Raw genomic sequence first — 17237 nt, 5'->3', positions numbered from 1 at the left:
AGACAATGTATTCCCCTCGGGAGCCAAGTTATATCCCTCTAATCCACAAAGCCCTCAACCAAAATATCCATTTCACTATGGCAGGGCCCAGACTGGCCTGCACTGCCACCAGCCACAGCTAAGTGGGTTAGAGTGGATAGCATTAGTGGTCTCTCTCACACACACACACACACACACACACACACACACACACACACACACACACACACACACACACACACACACACACACACACACACACACACACACACACACACACACACACACACACACACACACACACACACACACAGGTACACTGATGCTGAAAGCACATATACACCGGTACGAGCGCACACACACACAATCTCAGTGGTGTATACACACTGGGACAAGAATGCACGGACACAACACACATGAAGCCAACACATTACATTAGGATGAGATAATTGAAGAAAGCGTTTCTCCTTGTAGGCCTTCTTGAACCCAGGACTGTGGATAGATGACAAGCACACTAAGGGTCCGGATGTCTTACCAAGGGGTATGTGCTGTGCTCACATTGGGGAAAGAGATGACCGTTTAATATTCTAGTTGAGCCAACCCTGGTTGTTTCTGCTTCAGCTAAACTATGCTGGTGCATCGTCTTCCTTCCTACAGTACCGCGGGATACCGCTAGGCCTGCTGCCCAGCTACAGACTAGATCAAGTCCAACAGCGTTCCTTTGGCATGCCTCTCGTTGCGCTCCTCTCCCTCCCCATTCTCTCTCTCTCTCTCTCTCTCTCCCCCTCTCTCTCTCTCTCTCTCTCTCTCCCTCCCTCTCTCCAGTTGCTCCCGCCGCGCCGTGTGGATGCAGAGGCACCAGCAGCGAAACCCCGAGAACGGTTGAGAAGCACCATCATCCTCGCGCACCAGCAGCAAAACCGAAATAGAACCCCCAAAAAACGATGACGTTCTCAACGGTTCTTCAAAAACAAACCGTTATTTGACAACAACAAAACAACTTCTGACAACCGATTACAGTCCGTTAGACGCTCCTAGCTGTAAAACGGTAAGTGATTTTTGTTTTTGATTCTGCATTTCACGTTAATTTGAAGAAATGAACCTGGTTAATTCCTTATATGACACCCGGCTCCGGTTTATGAAACAGATGGTGCGCTATGATAACGATCATAATGATGGCGATAAAAATCTTCGTTGGGTTATAGCTTGACGGTCGTGGATAAACATAGGCTAACGTTTTTACTGGATGAAACGCTAGTTAGTACAGAAAGAAAACATTGGGAGGAGAGTTAAAACGCCTGCAGCTTTTAATTTAGTTGGCACCTGGCATTAAGGCATTTGTGTAATATGTTTAGATAGTTTTTTTTAATGGATTATTTGAATCGTATTGCATTTAGTATGATCAGATCAGCGATAGTTGTATTGTTTCCACTACCAAGTAATCATAGCCTATTCCCTGTCATTCCTCAAACACCTCTTCAAGGAGACTCAACAACTTACAATAAACATTGACTAACTTCTTAGAGTTACCATTTCATTTTTTCTGCAGTTACTTTTCTCCTCAATTAATAAGAGGGCTTAGGGACATATAAAACACCATCGATTTGTTATTCGAAATGTTAGCTGTTATGTGAAATGTATTTTCATCTTATTAAACCTGCTACAAAGAAACACTCATGCAAAATACAGCCTGCCCAGTGAGCAAAAGACGTTGGAAAGAAGTCGTTTTAGTTGAACGGACATCAATTCAAAGTCTTGTGCTCAGTGGGGAGACATATCTATGTTGACAGTTTGTCTTTTGTTAACCTAGTGTAGTCTCCAGTCAGTTCTGCCAGCAGATTTTCAGATGCCTACCTCTAGACTTATGTTTATTTAACTAGGCAAGTCAGTTAAGAACAAATTCTTATTTACAATGACGGCCTTAGGAACAGTGGGTTCACTGCCTTGTTCAGGGGGCAGACCGACAGATTTTTACCTTGTCAGCTCGGGGATTGAATCTAGCAACCTCTCAGTTACTGACCCCACACTCTAACCACTGCCGCCCCTTATAGAGGCATTACTTTGTGTTGTTGAAACAATTCCTAATTAATGTCATCCAGCAGGATTTAGTCCATTATAAGATGAGACAATAAGACTGATATGTTTATTATTCCTGTGTGGACATGTTGGTGTATAAATAAAAACACAATCAAACAGACAAAGTCATATACAGACATTTACACTAGCTGTACAAACTCACCTTAAACTGGGAGGTTACGCCTGATGGGAATACCTGATGCTTTGTGGGGAGGTTGGAGAAGAGACGAGGCCTGATGGGAATACCAGATGCTTTGTGGGGAGGTTGGAGAAGAGACTAGGCCTGATGGGAATACCAGATGCTTTGTGGGGAGGTTGGAGAAGAGACTAGGCCTGATGGGAATACCTGATGCTTTGTGGGGAGGTTGGAGAAGAGACTAGGCCTGATGGGAATACCTGATGCTTTGTGGGGAGGTTGGAGAAGAGACTAGGCCTGATGGGAATACCTGATGCTTTGTGGGGAGGTTGGAGTGCGGTCAAAGGCTAGATTTGTGTGTGTGTGTGTGTGTGTGTGTGTGTGTGTGTGTGTGTGTGTGTGTGTGTGTGTGTGTGTGTGTGTGTGTGTGTGTGTGTGTGTGTGTGTGTGTGTGTGTGTGTGTGCGTGCGTGCGTGCGTGCGTGCGTGCGTGTGTGTGATGGGCTTTACGCTGAAATTGAAAACATTTAAGTGCATAAAAATACATTCAGAGCACAATGAAAATATTTGAGAAAAAGTGTTTTTTAATAATAAGAAACTACAAACAAATTCATGAAACAGTCTGTATGACATCTCAGCACTCTGGTCCAAATACCAATGTTCCCTGCTCTATTTTTTGTTGCACACACAGAAACCCATCCGTTTAAAAAATGTATTAAGGATATGTAGTGAATCTAGCAAGCCAGTGAACTGAAAGCAACTTTCTAGATAATGTGTTTTGTTTGTTGCTTAAACTAGCAGGCTCGCCAGTGTTGCTTAAACTAGCAGGCTCGCCAGTGTTGCTTAAACTAGCAGGCTCGCCAGTGTTGCTTAAACTAGCAGGCTAGCCAGTGTTGCTTAAACTAGCAGGCTCGCCAGTGTTGCTTAAACTAGCAGGCTAGCCAGTGTTGCTTAAACTAGCAGGCTAGCCAGTGTTGCTTAAACTAGCAGGCTAGCCAGTGTTGCTTAAACTAGCAGGCTCGCCAGTGTTGCTTAAACTAGCAGGCTCGCCAGTGTTGCTTAAACTAGCAGGCTAGCCAGTGTTGCTTAAACTAGCAGGCTAGCCAGTGTTGCTTAAACTAGCAGGCTAGCCAGTGTTGCTTAAACTAGCAGGCTAGCCAGCTCATGTAATTATCAGAAATTGTCTGCCAACCTTTTGACTTTAACTGTAGCCGGATTTTTATTACCATAAGAGGAAAATTAATACATTTACAAGGAAAATTATTTACAAATGATTTACAAGTATGGTGAGCTGCTGGGCGACTGTTGTAAATGTGAAGACATTAAAAGTGAATTCTGTCGGGAGGTATTTAGAATAACTTGCTGCTTATCACGTCAGGTTATCATGACAACTGTGACAACAACAAGAATCAATGGTGAATGCCTCTTGCTCCTTGCCGGCTCAAGAAATGTGTAAAAGTTGAATGCCAACAACAAAGTGGTAGAAATGCAGCTGTTTTGAAAGGGGTCATATAAACATTGCCCAATTGAGTTTACAGGCAACATAGCGTAAATCCTATTCAAAAGCAGTATAACAGTTCCCACCGCCCCTGCAGACACTGTTGCTGCACCAGGTGGGATATGGGATTCCAGCCACGGTAGCAATTTATTTTTGCTTTACATTTTGCTCACACATGTTCTCATACTTGACTTGTGCAGTTTGCACACATCTATTATTTTGTTTGTAGCAAATGCGAGTAAAACGGTCATGCTGTAAAGTGTGTGTGTGTGTGTGTGTGTGTGTGTGTGTGTGTGTGTGTGTGTGTGTGTGTGTGTGTGTGTGTGTGTGTGTGTGTGTGTGTGTGTGTGTGTGTGTGTGTGTGTGTGTGTGTGTGTGTGTGTGTGTGTGTGTGTGTGTGTGTGATCGAACATCTGACATACTCTCACACCTCAGCGTGTGTTCTGGCTTTGCTCAATCATTGGCAGAGGAGACTGGCATCGGGAGTCCAGAGACAGAATGAGACCACTGTTGATAAACAAACCAGAACAGAGACAGGATGAGACCACTGTTACTAACAAACCCAGAACAGAGACAGAATGAGACCACTGTTACTAACAAACCCAGAACAGAGACAGAATGAGACCACTGTTACTAACAAACCCAGAACCAGAACAGAGACAGAATGAGACCACTGTTACTAACAAACCAGAACAGAGACAGAATGAGACCACTGTTACTAACAAACCCAGAACAGAGACAGGATGAGACCACTGTTACTAACAAACCCAGAACAGAGACAGGATGAGACCACTGTTACTAACAAACCCAGTACCAGAACAGAGACAGAATGAGACCACTGTTACTAACAAACCAGAACAGAGACAGAATGAGACCACTGTTACTAACAAACCAGAACAGAGACAGAATGAGACCACTGTTACTAACAAACCCAGAACAGAGACAGAATGAGACCACTGTTACTAACAAACCCAGAACAGAGACAGAATGAGACCACTGTTACTAACAAACCCAAAACAGAGACAGAATGAGACCACTGTTACTAACAAACCCAGAACAGAGACAGGATGAGACCACTGTTACTAACAAACCCAGAACAGAGACAGAATGAGACCACTGTTACTAACAAACCCAGAACAGAGACAGAATGAGACCACTGTTACTAACAAACCCAGAACAGAGACAGGATGAGACCACTGTTACTAACAAACCCAGAACAGAGACAGAATGAGACCACTGTTACTAACAAACCCAGAACAGAGACAGGATGAGACCACTGTTACTAACAAACCCAGAACAGAGACAGGATGAGACCACTGTTACTAACAAACCCAGAACCAGAACAGAGACAGAATGAGACCAGTGTTACTAACAAACCCAGAACAGAGACAGAATGAGACCACTGTTACTAACAAACCCAGAACAGAGACAGAGTGAGACCACTGTTACTAACAAACCCAGAACAGAGACAGAATGAGACCACTGTTACTAACAAACCCAGAACCAGAACAGAGACAGAATGAGACCACTGTTACTAACAAACCCAGAACAGAGACAGAATGAGACCACTGTTACTAACAAACCCAGAATCAGAACAGAGACAGAATGAGACCACTGTTACTAACAAACCCAGAACAGAGACAGGATGAGACCACTGTTACTAACAAACCCAGAACAGAGACAGAATGAGACCACTGTTACTAACAAACCCAAAACAGAGACAGGATGAGACCACTGTTACTAACAAACCCAGAACAGAGACAGGATGAGACCACTGTTACTAACAAACCCAGAACAGAGACAGGATGAGACCACTGTTACTAACAAACCCAGAACAGAGACAGGATGAGACCACTGTTACTAACAAACCCAGAACAGAGACAGAATGAGACCACTGTTACTAACAAACCCAGAACAGAGACAGGATGAGACCACTGTTACTAACAAACCCAGAACAGAGACAGAATGAGACCACTGTTACTATCAAACCCAGAACAGAGACAGGATGAGACCACTGTTACTAACAAACCCAGAACAGAGACAGGATGAGACCACTGTTACTAACAAACCCAGAACAGAGACAGAATGAGACCACTGTTACTAACAAACCAGAACAGAGACAGGATGAGACCACTGTTACTAACAAACCCAGAACAGAGACAGAATGAGACCACTGTTACTAACAAACCCAGTACCAGAACAGAGACAGAATGAGACCACTGTTACTAACAAACCCAGAACAGAGACAGAATGAGACCACTGTTACTAACAAACCCAGAACAGAGACAGGATGAGACCACTTTTACTAACAAACCCAGAACCAGAACAGAGACAGAATGAGACCACTGCTACTAACAAACCCAGAACAGAGACAGGATGAGACCACTGTTACTAACAAACCCAGAACAGAGACAGAATGAGACCACTGTTACTAACAAACCCAGAACAGAGACAGGATGAGACCACTGTTACTAACAAACCCAGAACCAGAACAGAGACAGGATGAGACCACTGTTACTAACAAACCCAGAACAGAGACAGAATGAGACCACTGTTACTAACAAACCCAGAACAGAGACAGAATGAGACCACTGTTACTAACAAACCCAGAACCAGAACAGAGACAGAATGAGACCACTGTTACTAACAAACCCAGAACAGAGACAGAATGAGACCACTGTTACTAACAAACCCAGAACAGAGACAGGATGAGACCACTGTTACTAACAAACCCAGAACAGAGACAGGATGAGACCACTGTTACTAACAAACCCAGAACAGAGACAGAATGAGACCACTGTTACTAACAAACCCAGAACAGAGACAGGATGAGACCACTGTTACTAACAAACCCAGAACAGAGACAGGATGAGACCACTGTTACTAACAAACCAGAACAGAGACAGAATGAGACCACTGTTACTAACAAACCCAGAACAGAGACAGAATGAGACCACTGTTACTAACAAACCCAGAACAGAGACAGAATGAGACCACTGTTACTAACAAACCCAGTACCAGAACAGAGACAGAATGAGACCACTGTTACTAACAAACCCAGAACAGAGACAGAATGAGACCACTGTTACTAACAAACCCAGTACCAGAACAGAGACAGAATGAGACCACTGTTACTAACAAACCAGAACAGAGACAGAATGAGACCACTGTTACTAACAAACCCAGAACCAGAACAGAGACAGATCGAGACCACTGTTACTAACAAACCCAGAACAGAGACAGAATGAGACCACTGTTACTAACAAACCCAGAACAGAGACAGAATGAGACCACTGTTACTAACAAACCCAGAACAGAGACAGGATGAGACCACTGTTACTAACAAACCAGAACAGAGACAGAATGAGACCACTGTTACTAACAAACCCAGAACAGAGACAGAATGAGACCACTGTTACTAACAAACCCAGAACAGAGACAGGATGAGACCACTGTTACTAACAAACCCAGAACAGAGACAGAATGAGACCACTGCTACTAACAAACCCAGAACAGAGACAGAATGAGACCACTGTTACTAACAAACCCAGAACAGAGACAGGATGAGACCACTGTTACTAACAAACCCAGAACAGAGACAGAATGAGACCACTGTTACTAACAAACCCAGAACAGAGACAGGATGAGACCACTGTTACTAACAAACCCAGAACAGAGACAGGATGAGACCACTGTTACTAACAAACCCAGAACCAGAACAGAGACAGAATGAGACCACTGTTACTAACAAACCCAGAACAGAGACAGAATGAGACCACTGTTACTAACAAACCCAGAACAGAGACAGAATGAGACCACTGTTACTAACAAACCCAGAACCAGAACAGAGACAGAATGAGACCACTGTTACTAACAAACCCAGAACAGAGACAGAATGAGACCACTGTTACTAACAAACCCAGAATCAGAACAGAGACAGGATGAGACCACTGTTACTAACAAACCCAGAACAGAGACAGAATGAGACCACTGTTACTAACAAACCAGAACAGAGACAGGATGAGACCACTGTTACTAACAAACCCAGAACAGAGACAGAATGAGACCACTGTTACTAACAAACCCAGTACCAGAACAGAGACAGAATGAGACCACTGTTACTAACAAACCCAGAACAGAGACAGAATGAGACCACTGTTACTAACAAACCCAGAACAGAGACAGGATGAGACCACTGTTACTAACAAACCCAGAACCAGAACAGAGACAGAATGAGACCACTGCTACTAACAAACCCAGAACAGAGACAGGATGAGACCACTGTTACTAACAAACCCAGAACAGAGACAGAATGAGACCACTGTTACTAACAAACCCAGAACCAGAACAGAGACAGAATGAGACCACTGCTACTAACAAACCCAGAACAGAGACAGGATGAGACTACTGTTACTAACAAACCCAGAACAGAGACAGAATGAGACCACTGTTACTAACAAACCCAGAACAGAGACAGGATGAGACCACTGTTACTAACAAACCCAGAACCAGAACAGAGACAGGATGAGACCACTGTTACTAACAAACCCAGAACAGAGACAGAATGAGACCACTGTTACTAACAAACCCAGAACAGAGACAGAATGAGACCACTGTTACTAACAAACCCAGAACCAGAACAGAGACAGAATGAGACCACTGCTACTAACAAACCCAGAACAGAGACAGAATGAGACCACTGTTACTAACAAACCCAGAACAGAGACAGGATGAGACCACTGTTACTAACAAACCCAGAACCAGAACAGAGACAGAATGAGACCACTGTTACTAACAAACCCAGAACCAGAACAGAGACAGGATGAGACCACTGTTACTAACAAACCCAGAACAGAGACAGATTGAGACCACTGTTACTAACAAACCCAGAACAGAGACAGGATGAGACCACTGTTACTAACAAACCCAGAACAGAGACAGGATGAGACCACTGTTACTAACAAACCAGAACAGAGACAGAATGAGACCACTGTTACTAACAAACCCAGAACAGAGACAGAATGAGACCACTGTTACTAACAAACCCAGAACAGAGACAGAATGAAACCACTGTTGATAACAAACCCAGAACAGAGACAGGATGAGACCACTGTTACTAACAAACCCAGAACAGAGACAGGATGAGACCACTGTTACTAACAAACCCAGAACAGAGACAGAATGAGACCACTGTTACTAACAAACCCAGTACCAGAACAGAGACAGAATGAGACCACTGTTACTAACAAACCCAGAACAGAGACAGAATGAGACCACTGTTACTAACAAACCCAGTACCAGAACAGAGACAGAATGAGACCACTGTTACTAACAAACCAGAACAGAGACAGAATGAGACCACTGTTACTAACAAACCCAGAACCAGAACAGAGACAGAATGAGACCACTGTTACTAACAAACCCAGAACAGAGACAGAATGAGACCACTCTTACTAACAAACCCAGAACAGAGACAGAATGAGACCACTGTTACTTACAAACCCAGAACAGAGACAGGATGAGACCACTGTTACTAACAAACCAGAACAGAGACAGAATTAGACCACTGTTACTAACAAACCCAGAACAGAGACAGAATGAGACCACTGTTACTAACAAACCAGAACAGAGACAGAATGAGACCACTGTTACTAACAAACCCAGAACAGAGACAGGATGAGACCACTCTTACTAACAAACCCAGAACAGAGACAGGATGAGACCACTGTTACTAACAAACCCAGAACAGAGACAGGATGAGACCACTGTTACTAACAAACCCAGAACAGAGACAGGATGAGACCACTGTTACTAACAAACCAGAACAGATACAGAGACAGATTGAGACCGCTGTTACTAACAAACCAGAACAGAGACAGGATGAGACCACTGTTACTAACAAACCCAGAACAGAGACAGAATGAGACCACTGTTACTAACAAACCCAGTACCAGAACAGAGACAGAATGAGACCACTGTTACTAACAAACCAGAACAGAGACAGAATGAGACCACTGTTACTAACAAACCCAGAACAGAGACAGGATGAGACCACTGTTACTAACAAACCCAGAACCAGAACAGAGACAGGATGAGACCACTGTTACTAACAAGCCCAATACCTGTAACGGCTGTCTAATTCCTCCTCCTCGGATGAGGAGAAGGATTAAGGGTCGGACCAAAACGCAGAGTGGTTAATGCTCATATTGATTTAATCAAAACGAAACTGAACACTTACAAATACAAAAAAACAACGAACCTGACAAAACCGAAAACAGTCCCGTGTGGCACAAACACTGACACGAGATACAAACACCCACAAAACACATGTGAACCCCGGCTGCCTTAGTATGATTCTCAATCAGGGACAACGATTGACAGCTGCCTCTGATTGAGAATCATACCAGGCTAAAACACAAAATCCCAACATAGAAAATCACACATAGACAAACCCACCCAACTCACGCCCTGACCAACTAAATAAATACAAGACAAAAGAAAAGAAAACAGGTCAGGAACGTGACATAACCCCCCCCCCCCCCCCTTAAGGTGCGAACTCCGGGCGCACCAGCATAAACTCTAGGGGAGGGTCTGGGTGGGCGTCTGTCCACGGTGGCGGCTCTGGCGCTGGTCGTGGTCCCCACCCCACCATAGTCAATCCCCTCTTCCGTAGCCTCCTCCAAATTAACCCCACTAGATTAAGGGGCAGCACCGGACTAAGGGGCAGCACCGGACTAAGGGGCAGCACCGGGGACTGAGGGGCAGCACCGGACTGAGGGGCAGCACCGGACTGAGGGGCAGCACCGTACTGAGGGGCAACACCGGAACGAGGGGCAGCACCGGACTGAGGGACGGATCCTGGCTGGCTGGTTCTGGCGGATCCTGGCTGGCTGGCTCTGGCGGATCCTGGGTGGCTGGCTCTGGCTGGTCCTGGCTGGACGGCTCTGGCGGATCCTGGCTGGACGGCTCTGGCGGATCCTGGCTGGACGGCTCTGGCTGTTCCTGGCTGGACGGCTCTGGCTGGTCCTGGCTGGCGGAAGGCTCTGGCTGCTCCTGTCTGGCGGAAGGCTCTGGCTGCTCCTGTCTGGCGGAAGGCTCTGGCTGCTCCTGTCTGGCGGAAGGCTCTGGCTGCTCCTGTCTGGCGGACGGCTCTGGCTGCTCCTGTCTGGCGGACGGCTCTGACGCCTCGGGACAGACGGGCAGCTCTGACGGCTCGGGACAGACGGGCAGCTCTGAAGGCTCGGGACAGACGGGCAGCTCTGACGGCTCGGGACAGACGGACAGCTCTGGCGGCTCGGGACAGACGGACAGCTCTGGCGGCTCGGGACAGATGGACAGCTCTGACGGCTCGGGACAGACGGACAGCTCTGACAGCTCGGGATAGACGGGCAGCTCTGACGGCTCGGGACAGACGGACAGCTCTGACGGCTCGGGACAGACGGACAGCTCTGACGGCGCTGAGCAGGCAGACAGTTCAGACAGCGCTGGGCAGACAGACAGTTCAGACAGCGCTGGGCAGGCAGACAGCTCAGACACTGGCTGCGCTGGAGAGGAGGAAGGCTCTGACAGCGCTGGACAGGTGGGAGCAACTGGAGAGAGAAGACGGAGAGACAGCCTGGTGCAGGGGGCTGCCACCGGAGGACTGGTACGTGGAGGTGGCACCGGAAAAACCGGACCGCGAAGGAGGACACGCGCTCTTGAGCACCGAGCCTGCCCAACCCTACCAGGTTGAATGGTCTCCGTAGCCCTGCCAGTGCGGCGAGGTGGAAAAACCCGCACTGGGCTATGCTGGCGAACCGGGGACACCATTTGTAAGGCTGGGGCCATGTACGCCGGCCCGAGGAGACGCACTGGAGGCCAGATGCGTTGGGCCGGCTTCATGACACCCGGCTCGATGCCCAACCTAGCCCGGCCAGTGCGGCAAGGTGGAATAGCCCGCACTGGACTAAGCACGCGTACTGGGGACACCGTGCGCTTTACCGCATAACACGGTGTCTGACCAGTACGACGCCCTATCACTCCACGGTAAGTACGGGGAGTTGGCTCAGGTATCCTACCCGGCTTTGCCACACTCGGCGTGTGCCCCCCCCCCCCCCCCCCCCCCAGTACATTTTTGGGTCTGACTCTCGGGCGTCCGTGCTAGCCGCGTACCTTCATACCGCCAGTTCCACTCTCCGGTTGCCTCTGCTCTCCGAGCTGCCTCCAGCTGTTCCCATGGGGGGCGATTCTTTCCAGCCAGGATCTCCTCCCATGCGTAGCAACCCTTGCCATCCAAAACGTCCCCCCATGTCCAATTCTCCTTTTTGAGCTGCTGCTGCTGCTGCTGTCGCTGCCCTTTTACACTCCGCTTGGTCCTTTGGTGGTGGGTGTTTCTGTAACGGCTGTCTAATTCCACCTCCTTGGATGAGGAGAAGGAGTAAGGGTCGGACCAAAACGCAGAGTGGTTAGTGCTCATATTGATTTAATCAAAACGAAGCTGAACACTTACAAATACAAAAAAAACAACGAACCTGACAAAACCGAAAACAGTCCCGTGTTGCACAAACACTGACACGAGATACAAACACCCATAAACACACACGTGAACCCCGGCTGCCTTAGTATGATTATCAATCAGGGACAACGATTGACAGCTGCCTCTGATTGAGAATCATACCAGGCCGAACACAAAATCCCAACATAGAAAATCACACATAGACAAACCCACCCAACTCACGCCCTGACCAACTAAATAAATACAAGACAAAAGAAAACAGGTCAGGAACGTGACAATACCAGAACAGAGACAGAATGAGACCACTGTTACTAACAAACACAGAACAGAGACAGAATGAGACCACTGTTACTAACAAACCAGAACAGAGACAGGATGAGACCACTGTTACTAACAAACCCAGAACAGAGACAGAATGAGACCACTGTTACTAACATACCCAGAACAGAGACAGGATGAGACCACTGTTACTAACAAAACCAGTACCAGAAACAGAATGAGACCGCTGTTACTAACAAACCCAGAACAGAGACAGGATGAGACCACTGTTACTAACAAACCCAGAACAGAGACAGGATGAGACCACTGTTACTAACAAACCCAGAACAGAGACAGGATGAGACCACTGTTACTAACAAACCCAGTACCAGAACAGAGACAGGATGAGACCACTGTTACTAACAAACCAGAACAGAGACAGGATGAGACCACTGTTACTAACAAACCCAGAACAGAGACAGAATGAGACCACTGTTACTAACAAACCCAGTACCAGAACAGAGACAGGATGAGACCACTATTACTAACAAACCCAGTACCAGAACAGAGACAGGATGAGACCACTGTTACTAACAAACCCAGAACAGAGACAGGATGAGACCACTGTTACTAACAAACCCAGTACCAGAACAGAGACAGGATGAGACCACTGTTACTAACAAACCCAGAACAGAGACAGGATGAGACCACTGTTACTAACAAACCCAGAACAGAGACAGAATGAGACCACTGTTACTAACAAACCCAGAACAGAGACAGAATGAGACCACTGTTACTAACAAACCAGAACAGAGACAGGATGAGACCCCTGTTACTAACAAACCAGAACAGAGACAGAATGAGACCACTGTTACTAACAAACCCAGAACAGAGACAGAATGAGACCACTGTTACTAACAAACCCAGAACAGAGACAGAATGAGACCACTGTTACTAACAAACCCAGAACAGAGACAGGATGAGACCACTGTTACTAACAAACCCAGAACAGAGACAGGATGAGACCACTGTTACTAACAAACCCAGAACAGAGACAGAATGAGACCACTGTTACTAACAAACCAGAACAGAGACAGGATGAGACCCCTGTTACTAACAAACCAGAACAGAGACAGAATGAGACCACTGTTACTAACAAACCCAGAACAGAGACAGAATGAGACCACTGTTACTAACAAACCCAGAACAGAGACAGAATGAGACCACTGTTACTAACAAACCCAGAACAGAGACAGGATGAGACCACTGTTACTAACAAACCCAGAACAGAGACAGGATGAGACCACTGTTACTAACAAACCCAGAACAGAGACAGAATGAGACCACTGTTACTAACAAACCCAGAACAGAGACAGAATGAGACCACTGTTACTAACAAACCCAGAACAGAGACAGAATGAGACCACTGTTACTAACAAACCCAGAAAAGAGACAGAATAAGACCACTGTCGTGTCTTTGGCTATGCCTGATAAGTGATATGACATGCTATTCTATAAAGTCCTTTCTCTGTGATTAATATCACCTGATTAAGCTAATCATGTAAATGTAATTAACTAGAAAGTCAGGGCACCACGAAATAATATTTATAGAGCAGTTCTCTTCCGATTAAACTCTGAAAGACCTAGTAATATTTTACATCAGTAGCAGTCAATATTAATCGTCACCTTATTTCAGTCTCATCTGAAAGTTGTAAATTCTTGGTTATCTTCACGAACCCTGCCTAACAATTTGAATCAGCAATACAAAATTGGGTTAAATAATTTATTTACTAAATACCTAAGTAATCACACAGAATTACATATACGCAGAATGAATCATACCTTGATTACAAATTATGTCATAAAGGAAAACGTCCCTAGCGGACGGAACAGATATGACAGCTGGTTACACAAAGAAAATGGGGTTGGGTTTGAGTGAAAGAGCGGGAAGACCGAAGAACAAAGGGAGAAGTGATGTCTCTATCGGGCCATAGGCAGCTACTCTATCGTAAATACAGAATCTTATGCATTCTAAATTACCGCCCATTTGGAAAAGGAAAATGCAATAAATATTTACTCTGAGCTGCGCTTCAATAGGTTGGTGGTAGATGGAAGGCCGTGTTGCCCAACAGAGTCCTTTGTCCTTTGAAGAGTGTCTCTGGTGGTGAACGGGATACGTTGTAGTGTCGTCGTTGTGTGGTAGACGGGATACTCTGTCCGTCATTTCCTAGCCCACGTTTACAGCGGCCGCTACTAACTCAACGGCTAGGAGGTATCACTTCTGTAGCGAATAAGAGTTCAAAGTTCATACCATTCGCAACCAAAGCTCACGCTGAGGTTGGCTTCGTTCTGTAGTTATTATCTGAATCCTTCTGACATCGGACCATCATCCTAATGTACCCTGAACAGGAGGTTACATTTTCGTCAAGGGCTTAAATAGTGGAGGGAGAGAAGGGTGTGTTTCATAGTTTATAACCCGTGTCTCTTCACAGGGGCGGGCCCCTGATTGAGCAGAGCTCTAATCTTATGAAAACCCAATTCTCTCATTTGGAAGCTAAAATTACATTTAATCTTTTCACAAATAGTTTCATTTAAATTGCATTTAAATTGCCCAACAATTCTATGTGAATCTGATAACTAGAATGTGTAGACTTTCCTAGATACAGTTTATGTTGTCCTGTCATCAGTCATAATGTCTCAGATGACAACCGAACTGACATCATATTCATTAAGTACCAATGTATATTTTCAACTGGTTCTATAACTGAAATATGGTTCCTTTCCCTCCACTTGTTTGATGTTCCCAGACTCTCTATGTTTGAAAAAAGGCTATTCAAGAGAGAGAGGGAAGGGCGAAAGGTATTAATGGGGGGGTCATAAAACGTACCCACAGTCCAACGTCATGAGACCACTGTTACTAACAAATCCAGTACCAGAACAGATACAGCATGAGACCACTGTTACTAACAAACCCAGAACAGAGACAGGATGAGACCACTGTTACTAACAAACGCAGAACAGAGACAGGATGAGACCACTGTTACTAACAAACCCAGAACAGAGACAGGATGAGACCACTGTTACTAACAAACCCAGAACAGAGACAGGATGAGACCACTGTTACTAACAAACCCAGAACAGAGACAGGATGAGACCACTGTTACTAACAAACCCAGAACAAAGACAGAATGAGACCACTGTTACTAACAAACCCAGTACCAGAACAGAGACAGAATGAGACCACTGTTACTAACAAACCCAGAACAGAGACAGAATGAGACCACTGTTACTAACAAACCCAGAACAGAGACAGAATGAGACCACTGTTACTAACAAACCCAGAACCAGAACAGAGACAGAATGAGACCACTGTTACTAACAAACCCAGAACAGAGACAGAATGAGACCACTGTTACTAACAAACCCAGAACAGAGACAGAATGAGACCACTGTTACTAACAAACCAGAACAGAGACAGGATGAGACCCCTCATCACTTCTCAGACCACACACACACACACACACACACACACACACACACACACACACACACACACACACACACACACACACACACACACACACACACACACAGACACAGACACACACACACACTAACACACACACACACACACACACACACACACACACACACACACACACACACACACACACACACACACACACACACACACACACACACACACACACACACACAATGACGATACATACTCCAGATCCTGCTTCTCTTTGAACTGAAAATCCAACACGAACAACACAGAGGCAGAGCAGATATTATCATAGTAATCAGATATTAAACAGATGTGTGTGTGTGTGTGTGTGTGTGTGTGTGTGTGTGTGTGTGTGTGTGTGTGTGTGTGTGTGTGTGTGTGTTAGTGTGTGTGTGTGTGTGTGTGTGTGTGTGTGTGTGGTCTGAGAAGTGATGAGGGGAGGCTTGAGGACAATAGCTGAGATGCTGGTCGGCAGGATCAAAGAGACCCATCATGATGGGGTGACCATGAGAGCTGTCGTGTCCACTTCACATCTCAACACTCAACACACACACACACACACACACACACACACACACACACACACACACACACACACACACACACACACACACACACACACACACACTTTGCATCAAGATATCACAGTCTGACTTCATCTCCCGACGTCCTTGGACAAACGTCTATTTTTGACGAGTAAACTGGCTTCATCTTCCGATGTTCTGTGGCTAGGGTTAAGTTTTGGCTTTAACTGGGATTGCTACGTTTTTTGTGGATGGCTGGGGGAGTGGTATAAGCCACAGTCTATGACTTTGTGGACTCCAGGTTCAATCCAGTGTGGGGAACTTGTTTAAATATATATATATATATATATATATATATATAGTGGCTGGTTTTGATGGCATCGCACAGCGTCCTGTGGACCTGTACAAACGTAGAACTTGGTCTTGGATCTGGAGCGATCCCTCTACACACACACACACAAACACACACTCTTTTTTCATGTATCCTCAGCTGTTGAACCATATAGGCCAACCTGAAGTAATAATTAAGTGAAGTCTAGCTCAGGATAAAACTTGTATATATTCATAGAGATAGGTTGTTGAAATGGAGGGTTTGGAGACGGAGACACAGACGGGGACGGAAACACAGACAGGGACGGAGACACAGACGGGGACGGAGACACAGACGGGGACGGAGACACAGATGGAGACGGGGACGGAGACACAGACGGGGACGGGGACGGAAACACAGACAGAGACGTGGACGGAAACACAGACGGGGAC

General features: G+C 45.8%; 1 protein-coding gene across 2 annotated transcripts in view; it reads left to right on the top strand.

Annotated features, from left to right (window-relative positions):
- The first annotated feature begins 699 nt into the window (after positions 1-699).
- LOC129830668 (regulating synaptic membrane exocytosis protein 3-like) overlaps positions 700-17237 on the top strand; it is a 160063-nt gene continuing 143525 nt past the window's right edge. The window contains exon 1 of one of the 2 annotated variants that reach the window (XM_055893266.1): positions 700-1027. The gene's annotated coding sequence lies outside the window, so the exon portion shown is untranslated. The remainder of the gene's footprint in view (positions 1028-17237) is intronic. The other variant, XM_055893265.1, reaches the window with a different exon arrangement.

Source organism: Salvelinus fontinalis, chromosome 32, assembly GCF_029448725.1.
Source record: "Salvelinus fontinalis isolate EN_2023a chromosome 32, ASM2944872v1, whole genome shotgun sequence".
Classification (NCBI taxonomy): domain Eukaryota; kingdom Metazoa; phylum Chordata; class Actinopteri; order Salmoniformes; family Salmonidae; genus Salvelinus; species Salvelinus fontinalis.
Note: the sequence above shows the minus strand (reverse complement) of the source record. Positions and strands in the feature narration are given on the sequence as shown.